The 17,943-nt window shown below is 32.1% G+C and overlaps 1 long non-coding RNA gene across 1 annotated transcript; it reads left to right on the top strand.

The window, feature by feature from the left end:
* Nucleotides 1-11,633: 11,633 nt before the first annotated feature.
* LOC140694103 (uncharacterized) lies at nucleotides 11,634-13,253 on the top strand. The gene is made up of 2 exons (XR_012069854.1): nucleotides 11,634-11,901; nucleotides 12,973-13,253. It is a non-coding gene; the product is annotated as an uncharacterized lncRNA (long non-coding RNA).
* Nucleotides 13,254-17,943: the final 4,690 nt, after the last annotated feature.

The following is a 17,943-nucleotide window of genomic DNA, read 5'->3' as shown; positions in this document are numbered from 1 at the left end:
TTATATGTTCATTGTAACTACAAAGTTGTGCTCTACAATGGAATTTGAGACAAATATGTAAAATGATTAAAAATCAATTAAAAAAAGTTTAAAAAGAAAAAACATTATCCTAAATATGACAGGTGCAAATATATATTAGAGGGAAAAAACAACCATGCAAAGAGTAGTAAAACCAAAAATTTTGTTTTTGTTTTCTTTTTAACATAAACAAAATCAGAAAACCTCTAGCCAGGTGTATCATGAAGAAAATATAGATGCTCCAAAGAAATAAAGTAAGAAATAAAAGAAGAGAAATAACAATTGTTTCCTCAGATACACAAAAAGGATCATTTTGTGAACACTTACATTCCAATAAACTAGACAAATTAGAAGAAATAGACAAATGTCTAGAAAGAGACAGGGATAAGGAGAAAGAAATAATTTGAACAAACTGATTACTAGAAAAAAGGTAGAATCTGCATTTAAAAAATCGTTAAACGTTAGTGCAGATTTAAACAGCTCCCATGCAAAACCATACAGAAATACAAAGCAGAAATTATACTTTTCAAACTATTCAAAAATAGTGAAGATGTGAGAAACTCACAAATTAATTCTATGAAGCTATCATCACCCTGATAGCAAAGCCAACAAACAAAATACAGGTGAAGAGAATTTCAAGTCAATATCTTTAATTGATATAGATGCAAACATTTAAAAAAATATCATTAGCAAACTAAATCCAGCAAAATCTAAAATGAATTATACACCATGTAAATTTTAATTCATTGTAGGGTCATAAGAGAGGATGAAATTACATGAAATCAATCAGATTGATACACCACATTAACCAAACCAAAAGGGAAAATGATGTGGTCATCCCAATAAATCCATAAAAAGCATTTCACAAACTTCAAATTTTATTCATTAAATAGCAGCAACAACAGCAACAACAACAAGAACAACAGAAACAACAACAGAAAACTCTTACCAAAGTAGGATTCAGGAAATATATCTCAACATAACTAAAGTCATTAATTACAGACCCACAGACAACATAATATGCAAAAGTGAATAACTGAAAGGCAAATTAAGGAATAATAAAAGGATGTCCACTCTCACCATTTCTATTAAACACAGTATGGGAAGTCCTAGCAACAGCAATCAGACAAGAAAATAAGTTATTCAAGTTGGACTGAATGAAGTAAAACTGTTATTATTTTAGATGACATGATAATCTATACAGAGAACCCTAAAGATTCTCCACACCAAAATAACTAAATCTAATAAACACATTTAGCAAAGTAGCATGATTCATGATTAATATACAAAAACAGTCAATTTCTTTACACTAACAATGAAATATTCCATAATTTTAAAAAATCCATATTATATCAGATCAAAAATGAAAAGCCTAAGAAAAAAACCAAGATAATAAAATCTATAGGACACTGATAAATAAATTTGAAGATGATGCAAAGAAATGGAAAATAATCTCAAGGTCTTAGTACAGAGGAATTAATATTGTTAAAATATACATACTACAAAAGATCGTCAACAGATATAAAGTGATTCAGATCGAACTACATGATATTTTTCACAGAAATTTAAACAGTCCTAAGATTTGTATGGAACTGCAAATGAACCAGAAAGGCAAAAGGAACTATGAGGATAAAGAACAAAGTTTGAGGCATAAACCATAATCCTCCCAGATCTCAGACTATATTATATAAACAGTAATCAAAACAGCACAATACTGGAAAATGAACAAACATCTATATCACTAGAAGAGAACACAGAGGCAGAAATAAAACATCACACCTATGGTCAACTAAACTATGACAAAGGAAACAAAAACATACAATGCCTAAAACACAGTCTTCAGCAAGTTATGTTGAGAAAGCAAAAGAGCTACATGTAAATCAATGAAATTAGAACACTACCTCACACTGTATAAAAATAAACTCAAAATGTTTTTAATATCTCAATCTAATACTTGACACAATAAAATTCCTGGAAACTAACAGATGCAAAACAAAACATAAATTGCAGCGAATTTTTCAAATTTCCAGCTCCCAAGCTGAAAAGAGTAAAAGCGAAATAAACAAATAGGTCCTAATAAAAATTAAAACCTTCTAAACAGCAAAATAAGCAATATGAAAAGATGAATTTCCAAATGGGAGAAAACATTAGGAAACAATGCATTCAATAAGAGGCTAATTTCTATAATACACAAATCGTTCATACAACACCATTTCAAAAATCTACAAGCAACTAAGCCTGTAAATGAGCAGAAGACAAGTCTCCAAAGAAGACACACAGATAACAAACAGAAACATAAAAACATGCTAACATTCCTAATCATTATACAAAGGCAAGACAAAAATAAAATAATGTTTTACCTCACACAAGTGAGAAGGGCTGTCATCCAAATCTCTACAAATAATAAAGACTGGGAAAGTTGTGGAGAAAAAGGGACACTCCAACGCTGTTTGTGGGAATGAAAATTGGTGAAAGCACTTTGGAAACATTTTGGAAGTTCCTTTAAATAATAAAGATAGAAATATCATATGATCCAGCAATCCCACTCCTGCGCATGTAAAGCATAAAACCTGAAAACAAAGAATCCTAAGGTAAAACTTAAGAAGTACACTCTGAAAATGGACTTACCATGATTCTACATATGTCTCCTCTGGCAAGGGAAGCAGAAGCAAATCTAACAAAATACGATTGTATGACTCTAAACAGATTTACACTGCAGAAGAAATGATCAATAAAATTAAAAGTCAACCAACTCACTGGGAGAATATATTTTCAAGTGATATTTTCCAATCAAGTGTTAATATCCAAATATATGGCAAACTCTTACCCGACAACAACAACAAAAAAGGGCAAACAATCCAAATAAAAACAGTGTCCATACGAACTGAATAGATAGATCGGAATCAATTATCTGTAGAAAACATCCAGTTGGCTAAATGACACATGAAAATATATTCAGAGTTATAAACTATTAGGTAAGTCATAAACCAAAAATGAGACAAGACCTCACACTTGTCAGAAGGTTCTCATCAAAAAGAAAAGAAATAGATGTGGGTGAGATTGTGGAGATAAAGTAACACCATGGACACTGTTGAGAGGAATGCAAAGTATTGATTCCATTGCATATATACATCAAATTTTCTTCATCCATTTTTCTCTCTAGGGATGTTGGGTTTGTAGGCCCCTGTCTGAAGGCTCTAGAGAATAAGCCCATTGGCTGAACTGATAAACAAGCTGTGAGGAATGTCACATATCCAGGCTGGATAAGAAATGGCCTGCTCATTGTATCCAGTATGGATGGCTGGATAGCCTATGCTGGGTAAGATCCTCAGAGGAGGACAACCTAAGACAGGCACAGCCGGCTTGTTAAGAGATGGCCTACTTAATGAATTTCCGTGATGAACTTTAAAGCAATCCTTGATAATTTAACATCCTGTGCTTACTGCAGGAGCATGGGGACATAAATAGCTTAAGATTATTAACATTGTTATAACTTAGATGATATGTGAGTTATTGTGCATGTCCTGTATAAATGCTTCTTCTAAGAATAAATAAACAGGGAACTTCTTCGCTTCTCTCCACACAGTGTTTGTGTGTATATGATATCTTGCCACTGACAGGGTTAGTTTAATTTGTTGGGAGTATATTAAAAGAATTTTGCATTATATACAATGCTCTTTTTCCACCTATTGAGAAGATTATGTGAGTTTTATTTCACATTCTATTAGGGTGGAATGTCACCTTTATTGATTTGAATATTTTGAAGTATCCTTAAACCCAGGGATAAATCCCTTTACTCATGCATGTGTATGATACATTAAATGTGTTGTTGAATTCATTTTCCTTCTGTTTTGTAGAGAATTTTGTCACATGTGTTCATCAGGGTTAATATTCCATATTTTGCATCTAATGTTCTTTCTACCATTGTTATGCAAATAAAGTTGGCATCATAAAACAAGTTTGGAATCTTTCACCCCCTTCAAATTCTTGGAAGATTTGGGGAAGAACTGGTGAAAAATTGTCTTCAAATGTATGACAGAATTCAACAGTAATGTCATCTTGTAAATATTTTCTGGTTTGGGAGGTATGGATTACTAAATTACTCATGCACACTTTTGCTCTATTTAACTTTCTAATTACTTCTTGATTCAGTATGGGAAGACATATGTTTCTGGGAATTTGTCTTTTGTTCTCAGTCATTCAAATTTTTGGCGAGTGGTAATTTCTTATATTGCTATGCATCTCTACAACATGAGAGCTAATATCTTATCTATTATTTCTAATATTATTTGAGTCTTTATTTTCTTAGCCAACCTAAATGTTTGTCCACTTTATGTTTAAAAAAAACAGAGACTGGTATTTATTTTATCTTTTCAATTGTTTCTCTTGTTATTTGCCTTACTCTCATTGAATCAATTTTCTTCTTTATTCTTTCTGTTTTCTCCTAGATTCTTGATGTGTAAAGTTAAGTATTGTGAATCTTTGTTTTTCTTTTATTATTAAATGTCATTTATTTATTTATTTACATATTTATTCGTTTATTTATCATTGAAGTATGCCATTAACAATGTGTCAATCTGTGGTGTACATCATAGTGTCCCCGTACATGTGTATAATTCTGTGCCTATTAAACGTTACTTCATGATATTTAACTTACTGTGCTGTGTCATACAAAAGAAATTTTGAAAAAATCTTTTATTATATATAGTGGATAACATTTATAAATCTACAGCTCCCAAATATATCCTCTGGCAGCCCCTTTCCGCAGTAATCATAAAATTTCTAGCAGATCTGCTAGTGTGTTTCAGTTTTGTAGATGAAATCATAGTGTTTTCATCCAAATATTTTTTTAAGCTTCTTCATATGTAATGTCATGTATTATATTTCTTTCTCTTTCTGGCTTACTTCAATTAGAATGGCACTTTTGGGGGACATCCATTTTGCTGCAAATATCATTGTTTTATCATTTCTTATTCCAGAATATTATTCCAATTTGTAAATATGGCATAACTTCTTTATACTGTCATCTGTTGTTGGGCAATTAGGTTGCTTGCATGTTGTGACTCTTGTACATAGCACTTCTAAGGACATTGGGGTGCAGGTGTCTTTTTGGAATAGGGTTCCCTTTGATATATACCCAAAAGTGGGATGGCTGGATCGTATATTTTGCTTATTTTTATTCTTTATAGGAATCCCCATCCTTGTTTCCAAAATGACTGCACCAATCTACATTCCTACCAACAGTGTAGGAGGGTTCCCTTTCTCCACAGCTTCCACAGCATTTATTGTTTGTGGACTTTTGAATGATGACCATTGTGACTATTGTGAAGTGATACTTCATTATAGTTTTGAATTGCCCTTCTCTGATAATGATAGTGAGTAATTTTTTTCATATATCTGTGTGGTATTTGAATGTCTCTATTGTAGATTTCTTTATTTAGGGCTTCTGCACATTTAGAGATCGGGTTTCTTGTTTTTTTTTTAATTCTTATTAGGTTGTATGAAGACTTTATATTTTGGAAATTAAGACTTTATCAGTTGCATCGATTCTTAATATTTTCTTTAATCTTGTAGGTTGTCATTTTGCTTCTTTTATGATTCCCTTTGCTGTGCAAAAGTTTATAAGTTTAATTAGGTCCCATTTATTAATTTTGCTCTTACAGCCCTTACCTGGGTTGTCTATTCTAGGACATCATTGCTGAGATTTATCTCAGAGTGTTTTGCCTGTTTTCTTCTTGGAGATTTACTGTGTCTTGCTTATACTTAAGTCTTCAAGCCATTCTGAGTTTATTCTTGTTTATGGAGTGAAGGATTGTTCTAACTCCATTGCTCTGCATGCTTCTATCCTGTTTTCCCAACACCAGCTGGTGAAGAGATGGTCTTTTCTCTCTCATATTCCTGGCTACTCTGTCAAAGATTAATTGAACATAGACCTGTAGATTTATTCCTATGCTCTCTATTCTGTTCCATTGGTCCATATGCCTGTTTCTTTACCAATATGATGTCATTTTCATTATTGTAGCTCTGCAATAGTGTATGGAGACCTGATGGGTTATGCCTCCAGCCTCTTTCTTTTACTTCAATATTGCTTTGGAAACTATGGATCTTTTATGAATCTATTTAAAACTTAAGATCATTTGTTTCAGTCCTAAAAAGAAATGTTTTGCATAATTTGATAGGAAATCAAATTTTCTTGCCTCATCATTGTGGCTAGGATTTCCAAGACTATATTGAATTGAAATTGTGAGAATGGGCAACCTTGTCTTGTCTCAGGTTTTTGTGAGAAGGGTTTCAGTTTTTCCACCATTGAGTAGCTTGCTGGCTACATATTTGTCATAAATACCTTTTATTATGTTGAGATATGGTGCCTCTGTTCCCTCTGGGATAAGAAATTTTTTTGCAGATAGGTGTTAAATGTTATCAAATGCTTTTTCTGCATCTACTGAGATGATCATGTGCTTTTTTGTCGTCTCTTTAGTTGATATGGTGTATCACAATTGATTGATTGATTTGCATATGTTACAGCATCCTTGCGTTCCTGGGATGAACCTAACTTGATAATGGTGCATGATCTTTTACATGCTGTTGGATTCTGTTAATAATTTCTTAAGGAATTTTACATATATGTTTATCAAAGATATTGGCCTATAGTTTTCTTTTTAGGTAGTGTCTTTGTCTGGTTTAGTTATCAGGTTAATGTTGGCCTTATGGTGTGAGTTTGGGAGTTCTAGCTCCATATCAATCTTTTGGAAGTATTTGAGGAGGACTGTTATGTATTTTTCTTTGTATGTTTGGTCAAATTCCCCTGTGAAGCTATTTGGGTCTGAAATTTTGTTTGCAGAGATTTTTTATTTTATTGATAACTCTATTCCATTTCTGGTGATCTGTCAGTTCAAATGGTCAATTTCTTCTTGATGCAATAAAGGTGGGCTGAATATTTCCAGAAACTTCTCCATTTCTTCTAGGTTATCCAGTTTGTTTCCATGCAGTTGCTCATGGTAATCCCTTATGATCTTATGCAAATTTGTTTTACTCTTAGTAGTTTCTCCATTTTCATTTCTTATGTTATTTGTGTGCTCTCTCTTTTCTTGTTGGTGAGCTGTCCTGAGTTTTTTCAGTTTTGTTGATTATTTCAAAAAACAATAAGATTGATTTTTTCTATTTTTTAATTTTTATTTCTATTCTTTCTCCCTTGATCTTTATTTTCCCACTTTTTGGTGACTTTTGGTTTTGTTGGCTCTTCTTTTCATGATTAGTTTACATAGAACGCTAGATAATTTACTTGAAATTGCTCTTCTACTTTGAGGCAGAACTTGTCACTATGAACTTTCTTCTTAAGCCTGCTTTAACTGTATTCCATAGACTTTGTAAAGTGTTGTGACATATTTCTCAAGATTTTTTTTAATTTCTTCTTTTACTACAACACCTCCCCCCTTGTTTTAGTACCATGTTTTTTAATTTACATGTTGTCATATTTTCTCCATTTTCTGTGATTGATTTCTAGTTTCATGGTATAATACTCAGAAAAGATGCTTGAAATTATTTTTATCTTCTTAAATTGGTTGAGGCTTCTTCTGTGCCTGAGTACATAAACTATCCTTGGAAATGTTCCATGTGCACTGGAAAAGAATATATATTCTGTTTTGGGGAGAAGTACTGTTTTGAAAACATCAACCAACTCCAATTATTTTATCATATCTTTTAGAATCTTTGTTCCCTAATTAATTTTCTGTCTGAAAGACCAGTCTAGTGATGGTAATTGGGAGTTATATTCTCCTACTGTGATTGTGTTCCCATTGATTTCTCACTTTTTATCTATTAGTATTTGCTTTCTGTATTAAGGTGCTCCAATATTGAGTGCATATATCTTAATGAGTATAATACCCTCATTTTTATTGCTCCTTTAATTATTATATCATGTCCTTGTTTATCTTTCTCTATGGCCTTTCTTGCAAAGTCTACTTTGTGTGAAGTCAGTACTGCAATTCCTGCTTTCTTGTCATGTCCATTTGCATGGAATATACTTTTCCATCTTTTGACTTTCAATTGATGTGTGTTCCTCTTACTAAAGTGGGTCTCTTGTATACTTCATAATGTAGAGTCTTGTTATATTATCCAATCTGACAATATATATCTTTTGATTGAAGCACTAAGTCCATTAACATTTGTAAAAATTATTTATAAACTGGTGTTTATTTCCATTTTGAACTTAATTTTCCAGTTGATTTGGTATTTCTTTTTTGTTCATTTCTTTTTCTGTTTGTGGCTTGATAAGTTTTCTTTTTTATCTTGGTTTTTTTCTGGCTTTGTGACTTCATTGTAAGATTTTGACTTATGGTTACCCTGTTTTGTATGTATATTGACCCGTTACTATAACTGTTTATATTAACTGAAAGGAATACAAACTCAAACCCATCCTACAGAGAACAAAAACAGGAAGAAAATACTCTGTATTCTCCTATTTCACTCTCTGACACTTAAAAATTTTGATGTCCTGTATTACAACATCATGTTTATTCTGTTGTAAGTCATTGTAGCTATCGCCTTTCTAATTATGACTTTCTCATTTCTATAGCATCCTGCTTCTTCATTTTTAGAGAAGATGTTTCATTATTTCTTTTTCTGTTGCTAAGTTCTTTTAGTATTTGCTTGTGTGGAAGTTATTTATCTCTCTTTCTATTCTAAAGGATAGCCTTGCTTGATACATTATCTTAGATAGCAGCTTTCTCTCATTCTCGACTTTGAATATGCCTTGCCACTGCCTTCTGTCTGTTGTATTTGTGTGGGAAACGTTCTTCTAAATATAATGTATATAATATATATATATATATATATATATATATATATATATATATATATGTAAAGAATACCTACAAATGAAGTTAACAAATAAGGAGAAAACGTTTATAATAAAAAATAGAAAAAATTGATTGTAGAATTTAAAACTGTTCCAAAGAAATTAAAAGATCTCTTATGTTAATGTTGTGAAACAATGTGTTTGAAACAACCATACTACCCAAAGGAATCTATATTTAATTTGATTCTTGTTAAAATACCCATGAGATTTTTCCATTAAATAGAAGAAGTAATTTCAAAAATTTTAATGTAAACACAAAAATCATGAGTTGACAAAATAATCTTGAAAAAGAGTATTAAATTTAATAGTGTAAATTCTCAGATGTTAAACAGTCTTTCAAAGCTTTAGTTATTTAAACAATATGATACTGGCTCTAAAACTGACACCTATCAATAAAAGAGAATAGAGCAACCAGATATAATCCCTCACACCTATGATCAATTAACCCATGAAAAAGGAAGCAAGAGTATGAAATGAAGAAAGGAGATTCTCCTGAAAAAGTTGTGCTGGCGAGATTGAACAAGTGAAATATAGATTAGAATATTTCCTCACATTGTATACAATCAGTAAGCACAGAATATCTTTTATATATTTTGTTTACTTATATTTCTTGCAGCTGTAATTTATAGATCTATGTTTAGATAATTTATTTCACTTATCAAATATATTCCTATGTTATTCTTCTTGGTATAAATTTACACGCAATTGTCTTCCTAATTTCTCTTTCTGATAATGTGTTGTTACTATATAAAAATGCAATGGATATTTTGCATATTAATTTTATATTCTGCAAGTTTTCTTGGTTTGTTCATTATTTCTATCAGTCACTGGAGGAGACTATGAAGTTTGTTATCTATGTATAAATAGGTCATCTTTAAAAATTTTACTGCTTGCGTGCAAGTTGTATGCATTTTATATTTTTTCTTGACTAGTTGTTCTGGCTAGGACTTCTAGTAGTGTAATTTATGACTTGTGAGAATGAGCTACTTTTTCTTATTATAGGACCAGAGGAAAACCTTCCTGTATGTTAACATTGAACTTGATGTGAGTCATGGGTTTCTCATATATGGCTTTTGTTATGTTTAGTCATATTATATCTAGAGCGAATTTGTTAAGAATTTTTTATAAAAATGTTAAGATCAGATCTGTGAAAAATATTCCTACATATATTGAGATTGTTATTTTTCAATTCTTTGTTTTTTAAGGGATGGATCACATTTATAGATTTTCATACGTTAAATAAAATTTATGAATCAGGACTAAATCCAACTTAACTATACTTTATAATACTTATAATATGCCATGATTTCAGCTTGCTAATATTTACTTTGAATGGAATATACACATACTGAAGGAAAAATTTACATTGTAGCTTGAGTGAACACTTATTTATTGAAACATTCTATGACTCATTTTGAATTTGGCTTATGCTTATTGGAATTTATATCTAAATAAATAATACAAATTTTTTAGAACTGGATTTACTACAGATTACTGATACAGAACATAGCTATTATTAACAACTGGTGCACAAAACACTTGCCTTAAAATTCCGCATTATAGTAACATTGCCAGCTGTTTCAGGACTGAGAAACATATTGCTTCCTAAATTGCATTACCTGGTATTTTCCATCCCAACCCACATATATTGTTATTTCTTTGTTTTTTCATTGTTTGTTTGTTTGCTCCTTAATGGAGGCACATTTTATTGAACCCAGGATCTTGTGTATAAGTGTATTTATCAACATCATTTTGGAATATTTAACAGAAGCCACAAGAGTATGGATTATAAAGATGACAAGAAAGTTTATTACTTCTAGGGACTGAAAAACCTCTGAATGAAAGAACGGTAAAAATAAACTTTAGTAAGTATACTATAAGATTATCTCTTTTTTAATTTTAAAGTAGAATACTAAATTACTTTTGTTTTACATAGAGCACTGAATTACAATTTAAAACAAAAACTCCCCCCTTTGGGATTTCTTAAATTTGATTCATTTTTTTAATCTAGTTTTATTTCATAAATATTTACCATTTATTTATAAACATACCAAATAAGCTGATAATTATTCTGCTCATGTTTTGAATATAGAGCTACTTATTGTAAAGTACACAGATAAATAACTACTTCCATTTCCAAATCAAATTTAGTTTCACATTAATTACAAATTATAATGAAATATGTATACCTTTTCTGTACAAGTTTATACAAGTTTCACTTTAAATTCCAAAACTTTAAAATTATTTTATATATTTTGTTCTTTATTTATACTCTGTTCACCAATCTGGTATAAATTTGTGTACAAAAGGTTGCAGATTGGTTTTATTTCATAGACCCCAAAATTAAATTATTTAAAAAGATTTTGTGGGGACAATATTTACTGAACACTATAAAAGTAACCATCATATATGCTTCATTTTAAGTAAATGAATGAGAAGTAAACAGTGGCTGAATGTTTCACTTGATTTGATAAGAGACCAGTCGTTTTGTGATGTCACATCTACTCAGGGTGAGAACCATTATGATGGCCTAGCAGTTTATCTTTACAGGCCTGCTGCAGCATCATTTGAATCTGCAGTGCTCAAAATCCCACAGATTAGAAATGTAGCTGTAGAAAAAGTTATTTAAATGGCAAAAGTTTCATCAGAATTTGAAGATGTGTCCCATAAATATGGATCAACTGGTTCAGTAAACTCCAGTAGATCTCTATTGTGTGAACAAATATTCTCTGATGACTTGGACTTGAAGTCTATGACTGAAGAAAATGCTTTTCAGACTTTGTCTGAAGAATTCTTGATATAAAGAACATTTTACAAATATTGTGTCTCTAAACCAGATGAAGATAATGATTTTTGTTTTCTGGCATTTCCAAGAAAACTCTGGAAAATGCCTGGGAGTGACCAATTTAAATCCATCTTGTGGGATGATAATGGAACTTCCATAGTGATTGATGAAGATGTCTTTAAGAAGGAAGTTTTGGAAAGAAACGCCTCTTTCAGAATATTTGAAACTGGAAGTATGAAAAGTTAAGTTACACAGCTTAAACTTTATGGGTTTAGTAAAGAGTGGCAGAATTTTCAAAGATCTGCTTGTATAGATGTCTTTCTAGCAGAAGAAAAAGTAGTTTCTGTTTTAAGCAAGGTACTCCGATATTTTAGTTACCGCTTGGTAACTTATATATAAAATTTTATTTTGTACACCAATCTATGGTAATGTAAATGTAAAGCAAGATTTTGAAAATTTTATAAAACTACTAAGGATAAAATACTTTATTTTTTCTAAAAAATTAGGTCAGTGTCTTAAGTAGTCAAGATTATGAGAAACTTTTCTTGCAACCATGAATCTTATCAGAAATCTAAATAAAGTTATTAAAGCTGCTTTTTAAAAGTGGCATTCACAGTTACTGCAAATGCTAACCCTTAAATTTGATGACTATACTATTTAAATGTGTATTTTCCAAATAAGGAACTTCAAAATATTGTCAGCAATGTTCACATTTTGATAATATTATCTTTGCATTGTAAACTTGAAATCTGAGATTTTATAGGTTAGGCTTATTGTAGTCTTGTATTTTGGTTTAAATTTTACTAAAATCTTTCTCCTTTGGGTCTAGCTGCAGTTCTATCATTATCCAAATTTTAAACTAGTTTGTCCCTAGCTTTTAGTGAGAATTAAAAGAAGAGTTGGGATTAAAAATGCCCCTCTGATATCTTCATTGGCTGAAGAATTCAAGAAGAAGCACATTTAAGCAGGGGATTATGTGGATAATCATAACTCTGGTTTTGTGACTGACACTAGTGCAGAAAATGCATTTTTGCCTTCTGCAAATTTAAACATACCTCTAATAATAAAGCCCTCTACTAGCCACATAATTGGTGATACAACTACCCGGATCAGAGGTAATTTTTCTCCTCCATCATCAATGTCAGTTAGACCACCAGAACAAATTGCTGTGGATCAACGTGCTATTTTAAATCAGTTGACCACTGTCCACGGGCACTCCCAAAGCAGCTACACTGAAGCAAATGGCCATGTTGTGAACTTCATTACAGCTACAACTTCTACTTCTCAGTACAGCATCTTGTCTCCCACACAGAGCAATTATTTTGGACAGATGTTGGAGCCTTCTACTTTTCCAAATAGATATCACAACATATCTGCCAATGAAGGTCGATTTTCTCAGCTTCAACCAGGGAGCAACACACGGTTTCCAGTGCCAGTGATAGCTGATATATCAGCTAACTCTCCTTCAAGGCCAACTCATCAGCCATCTTCAGCTTATGGACGTCAATCAAATTACAACTGATCTACCATAGGACTACCAGATTATGCAGGATAACAAAGATTAAAATTGATGTTGGCAAATGTCGACAAATATCTGCAATTTTCTTATTTGAAAAATAAACATAGATGTGTATCTGTATTTTCCTTATTTATTTTAAATAGAGTTAAGAGTTAAATGGGAGACTAAGTTACCATTTAAACACAAAAATAGATATTTGATATGATCATTTGATGGAAAAATATGGGAGTAAATTTAAATAATTTCTTGTAAGGAAGAAGAAGTAATGGAAGAATTTGGAAAAAGACTAAAACATGGAGAGAGGGAAAATTACTAAGTGGTTTCTGGTTCATCCTGGAAAGAATTAAAAGTGTTAAGTTAGGATAGGTTGGAACTGGAAATAAATGCAGGAACTGGCCCAGGTATCATGATCTCTCTTATGTCATCCCTGGAATCATAAAGCTCACATGATGTAGTCTCAGATGGCACATTCAGCATGTGGTACAATTTAAGAAGTAATTTTATCTATGGTCTTCTTTGTGCTGTTCTCAAAGCATTCCAGTTGGTGCTTTAATTTCCTGCCCTCAAGATTCTACACTATATTTTCTAGTCAATACTTTATTTTGCTTTTATGTTCCAGCCAAATACATTCTTACGTCCTCAGGGTGGCACTTAATTCCTTAAAAACTCTTAGCCCACAAACTTAACTCTGTTTAGTCATTTATTTATAAATCTGGCAACTGACTACCTTGGCATATCCTTACATTTCACTGTATATAGAGATACATCCAGGCAAATGCTTGTCAACAATTTAAGTTGCAAACCCAACACTTTGGCTCCAGCTCATCCTTGGAATTTCGGTGTCCTCCTTTTACCTACTTACACTTTCCCAGTGTCAGCACAGAAACCACCTCCTCCAGATATTTTCTGTCTATTCCCCATTCCTTGTCTAACTTGGATACCAGCACAGTAAGCAAAGCACATGCCACCTGATGCATTTTAGTATTTAGTGAATGAAAAATACATGTTGACTTTAAGCAAAATCTACTTTCCTGAAACAACAAAACTCTCATGGTTTTCAAAATATTTCGTTATGGTCTTTACTCTTCACCACAATGTAGCTCGTTTCATAGCCCAAATACTAGTCATTCAAGACAGTAATTGGAGGCAGGTCCAGGAGACAAAGTATGAGTTTCTTTTTAATTCATGCCTCCAGAGGACTAAAGCATTCCATTCTCATTTGTTGGGTTTTTTCCTGTCTCTTCATCACCCACCCACCCCAAAATAGCTGAATTTCTTCCCCATACCAATTACTATCCTGACTTCTATTTAATTTACTTCTTAGAATCAGAGCTTTGTACAGAAGAGACAGTGCCATTGCAAACCTTTAATGAACGTTTGTACAACCCACAAAACCTTCCCCCTTCTAACCTTTACCAAGGGAGTATCTAATAGGTACTAGACCCTTGTATGTGGTGGTCATATTCAGTAACAAAATTGCAATCTTATATGTGAGGACTAGAAGGAGGTGAGGGTTGTGGAATTAAAAATTTGTTCAACTGCAAGAATACCAAATTTCTGCAGATATTAGGAAATATGAAATATTCATGGAAGATTTGACAATTTCCCATTAATTTAAAATAAAATGTGAAGCATTTTCAGAATGTGAAATGCACTGAAATGCTGGAAAAATTGTAGGCAATGTCAGGGAGCCTTAGGCTTCTGCTCACAATCATGCTGCCAGTGCCAGCTGATAATAATTGAATGGCACTTTGAGTCCTGAAAAATGTGTCATCAGTTGTGAAGAAAGCCTTTGATAATATGGAGAATGGGCAAATGGGCCAGGGTAATCTCTAGCAATATCCCAGCAATATGACCTTTACCAAGAGAAGAAAAGAGCCCACTTGCAGCAGGAGAACTGTGTCTGGACAGCAGTGGTTGTTCCTACAACAGAAACATCAAACTTTTATATTTGTCAGCTCAAATCTGATGGTGGCTATGTTGTTGCTTACATTAGCATTCTGGGGCTCAGATGGATTGATTCAATAGTTAGTTTCCAGCTCTCTTATCAGTCAATGGGTCTTACCATGATCATCTTAACAGGGTTCTATACTGATAAGTCAAAAGTTACAGTTTACTTTCAAAATTAGAAATTCTAAAGAAGAATTTTGTTTGTTTGTCCATCTGTGGTTTTCTACCAGGGAAATCTAGACTATTGGCAAAATTACAAAAGTGGGGTTGTGCTTTGAAAATTATTATGAGATCGGCCGACTGAATTCTTCCCACTAAATACTGCAAATCTGTCTACCACTCTGTGTGTGTGAAGATGGATTGTTAAGCAGTAACTTTTTCTTAGCTGAGTAATCAGTGAATTATTCCTCTGCATCTGGCAGTATCTCTGTGAATTAAGAGTTCCATTGAGCCACCAGAATTTCTTCCGATCAGGGAGAGGTAGATTATATTTCTCCCAGTATAAAATTTGTTACCTGTTCGTTGAATCCCGAACTGATGCTAGGGCCAGGCCACTGAACCCTTGAATTGGACTGAAGCATATACATACTCCAGTCCCCAGAGCCCAGCACAGGACTGTGTCTCTTATTAATTTAAGTATATATCCAAGTTTTTTTCTTTTAATTCTCATTGTTGACATAACTTATTTTGTCTTTGAACACCCGTTGACTAATTTATAGAGACTGAACCACTGACTTATTCCTGTTCAACTACAAATTGCAATAACCTTTCTTTCCTTGGACTACCTGGAATAGAGTGAGTGTAGTCATCATTTTGAAAGCAGTCCTCAGTCCTAATAATGCAGAATCTTTACACATCTTTGCCCAGCACTTGAGCAAGAATGTTTGTTTTGGATCTCTGGCATTATTCACACATCCCCTAATTAAACCATGAGAAAACACCACATTTTTATCCAAAATCAAGTCTTTGTCAATATTGCATTCCCATTGCAAAACAGTTAAGAATTGTAGGATTTCTGAGATTTTACCTTGCTGAGATTTTTAGCAACCTAGCATGATCATTTCTTACAGATGTTGTCAGGGAGATGAGACCATCATTCAGAGACAGTGAACTTTATCTCTCACAGCAAGAGCAGCCATTATTAAATTTGTATCTATTCCCTAATCTCAGATGAATACACAGAGTGAAATTTTGATGCCTTCAGAAACAGTGGGCTGTTAACATGAAGAAAGTTTAAGGCATGGTAAAACACTAATTTTAATATTATCTTTATGAATAATTTATTAGAATCACTTATTTTTTAGTATCTTTACCTAGGATAACTATATCATGACTCAAGTTTACTTGCTACATAAACAATCATGAGAAATGACATGGGAAATAATTACCATTGACTTTCCATTTTTCCTTCAGCTTTTATTGATATATAACTGGCAAAAAACATTGTGAGAGTTTAGGTGCACAGGATAGTGATTTGATTTACAAATATCATGAAATAAATATCATAGCAATTTTAGGGAGTATTCATTATCTCATTTAGATACAATTTTAAAGAAATACAATTTGTCTTTTGGTTGTGATGAGAAAACATATGGTCTAATCTCTTAGCAACATTCATATAGAACATAGAACAGTATTAATTGTAATTTTCATGTTACTACGGGGCATCCCCATAACAGGTTTATTTTACTACTGGATGTTTGTAGTTTTTGAGTGCATTAATTAAATTCTCCTTTCCCAACCCCTGCCTCTGTTAACTACAAATGTAATCTTTTTTCTATAAGTATGTTTCTTTGTTTTTGAAGTGTACATTAATGTATAACACTGTGTTAGTTTCTCTTACACAACATACTCTTTTCTATATTTAATATGTTTCAAACTGATCAGAAGAATAAATCTAGTTATGATATGTTGCTATCTAAAGATATTTCATAGTTATTGACTATTCCCCATAGAGTACATTTTTTTCACTGACTCATTTAGTTTGCAAATTGAAAATTTTCTCTCTTAATTTTCCTCAACTATTTCTTTTTCTTCACCACATTTCCTTCCTTTTTTTGAACGAACTCTTTTTTTCTTTATGTGTAACTCCTTTTCTGCTTTGTTGTGTTCATTTGTTTTAAATTCCAATTATGAGTAAAACAATTCAGCATTTGTCATTCTCTACCTGAATTATTTCACTTTGCATATAACCCTCTTAGTCTACCAATTTGTTGCAAATGACAAGAAATTATTCATTTTAGATCTGAGTGATACCCCATTGTATTTTTATGTGTGTTTGTACATAATAATAAATATACATATATATATATATTTAGTGTGTGTGTATATATATATAGATAAATCTTTAGTTAATAGATGGGTCAATATATATACTATAAACACATATCTTCTTTATCCATCATCTATTGATGAGCAATTAATTTGCTTCCATATCCTGGCTATTTTAAATAATGCCACAGTGAATATAGGACTGACATTATCTTCTCTGATTAGTGTTTTTATTTTCTTGGAATAAGTATCCAAATATAGAAATGTTGGATCATATTTCATTTTTAATTTTTAGATAAAACTCCATACTTTTTTCCACAGTGGCAGCACAAATTTACATTCATTCAATCAGTGCATCAGGGTTCTTTTTCTTACATTCTCACCAACACATATTTGTTATCTTTTTGATAATAATCATTATGACAGGACTGACATAAAATCTCATTGTGTTTTGGAGTTGCATTTTTCTGATGGTTAGTGATGTTGACCGATTTCATGTGCCTGTTGGTTCCCATTCCCCCACTGTATATTCATTTCAGTAAT

Source organism: Vicugna pacos, unplaced genomic scaffold, assembly GCF_048564905.1.
Source record: "Vicugna pacos unplaced genomic scaffold, VicPac4 scaffold_20, whole genome shotgun sequence".
Taxonomy (NCBI): Eukaryota; Metazoa; Chordata; class Mammalia; order Artiodactyla; family Camelidae; genus Vicugna; species Vicugna pacos.
The sequence above is the reverse complement of the archived record's forward strand: the minus strand, read 5'-3'. Positions and strand labels throughout refer to the sequence as shown.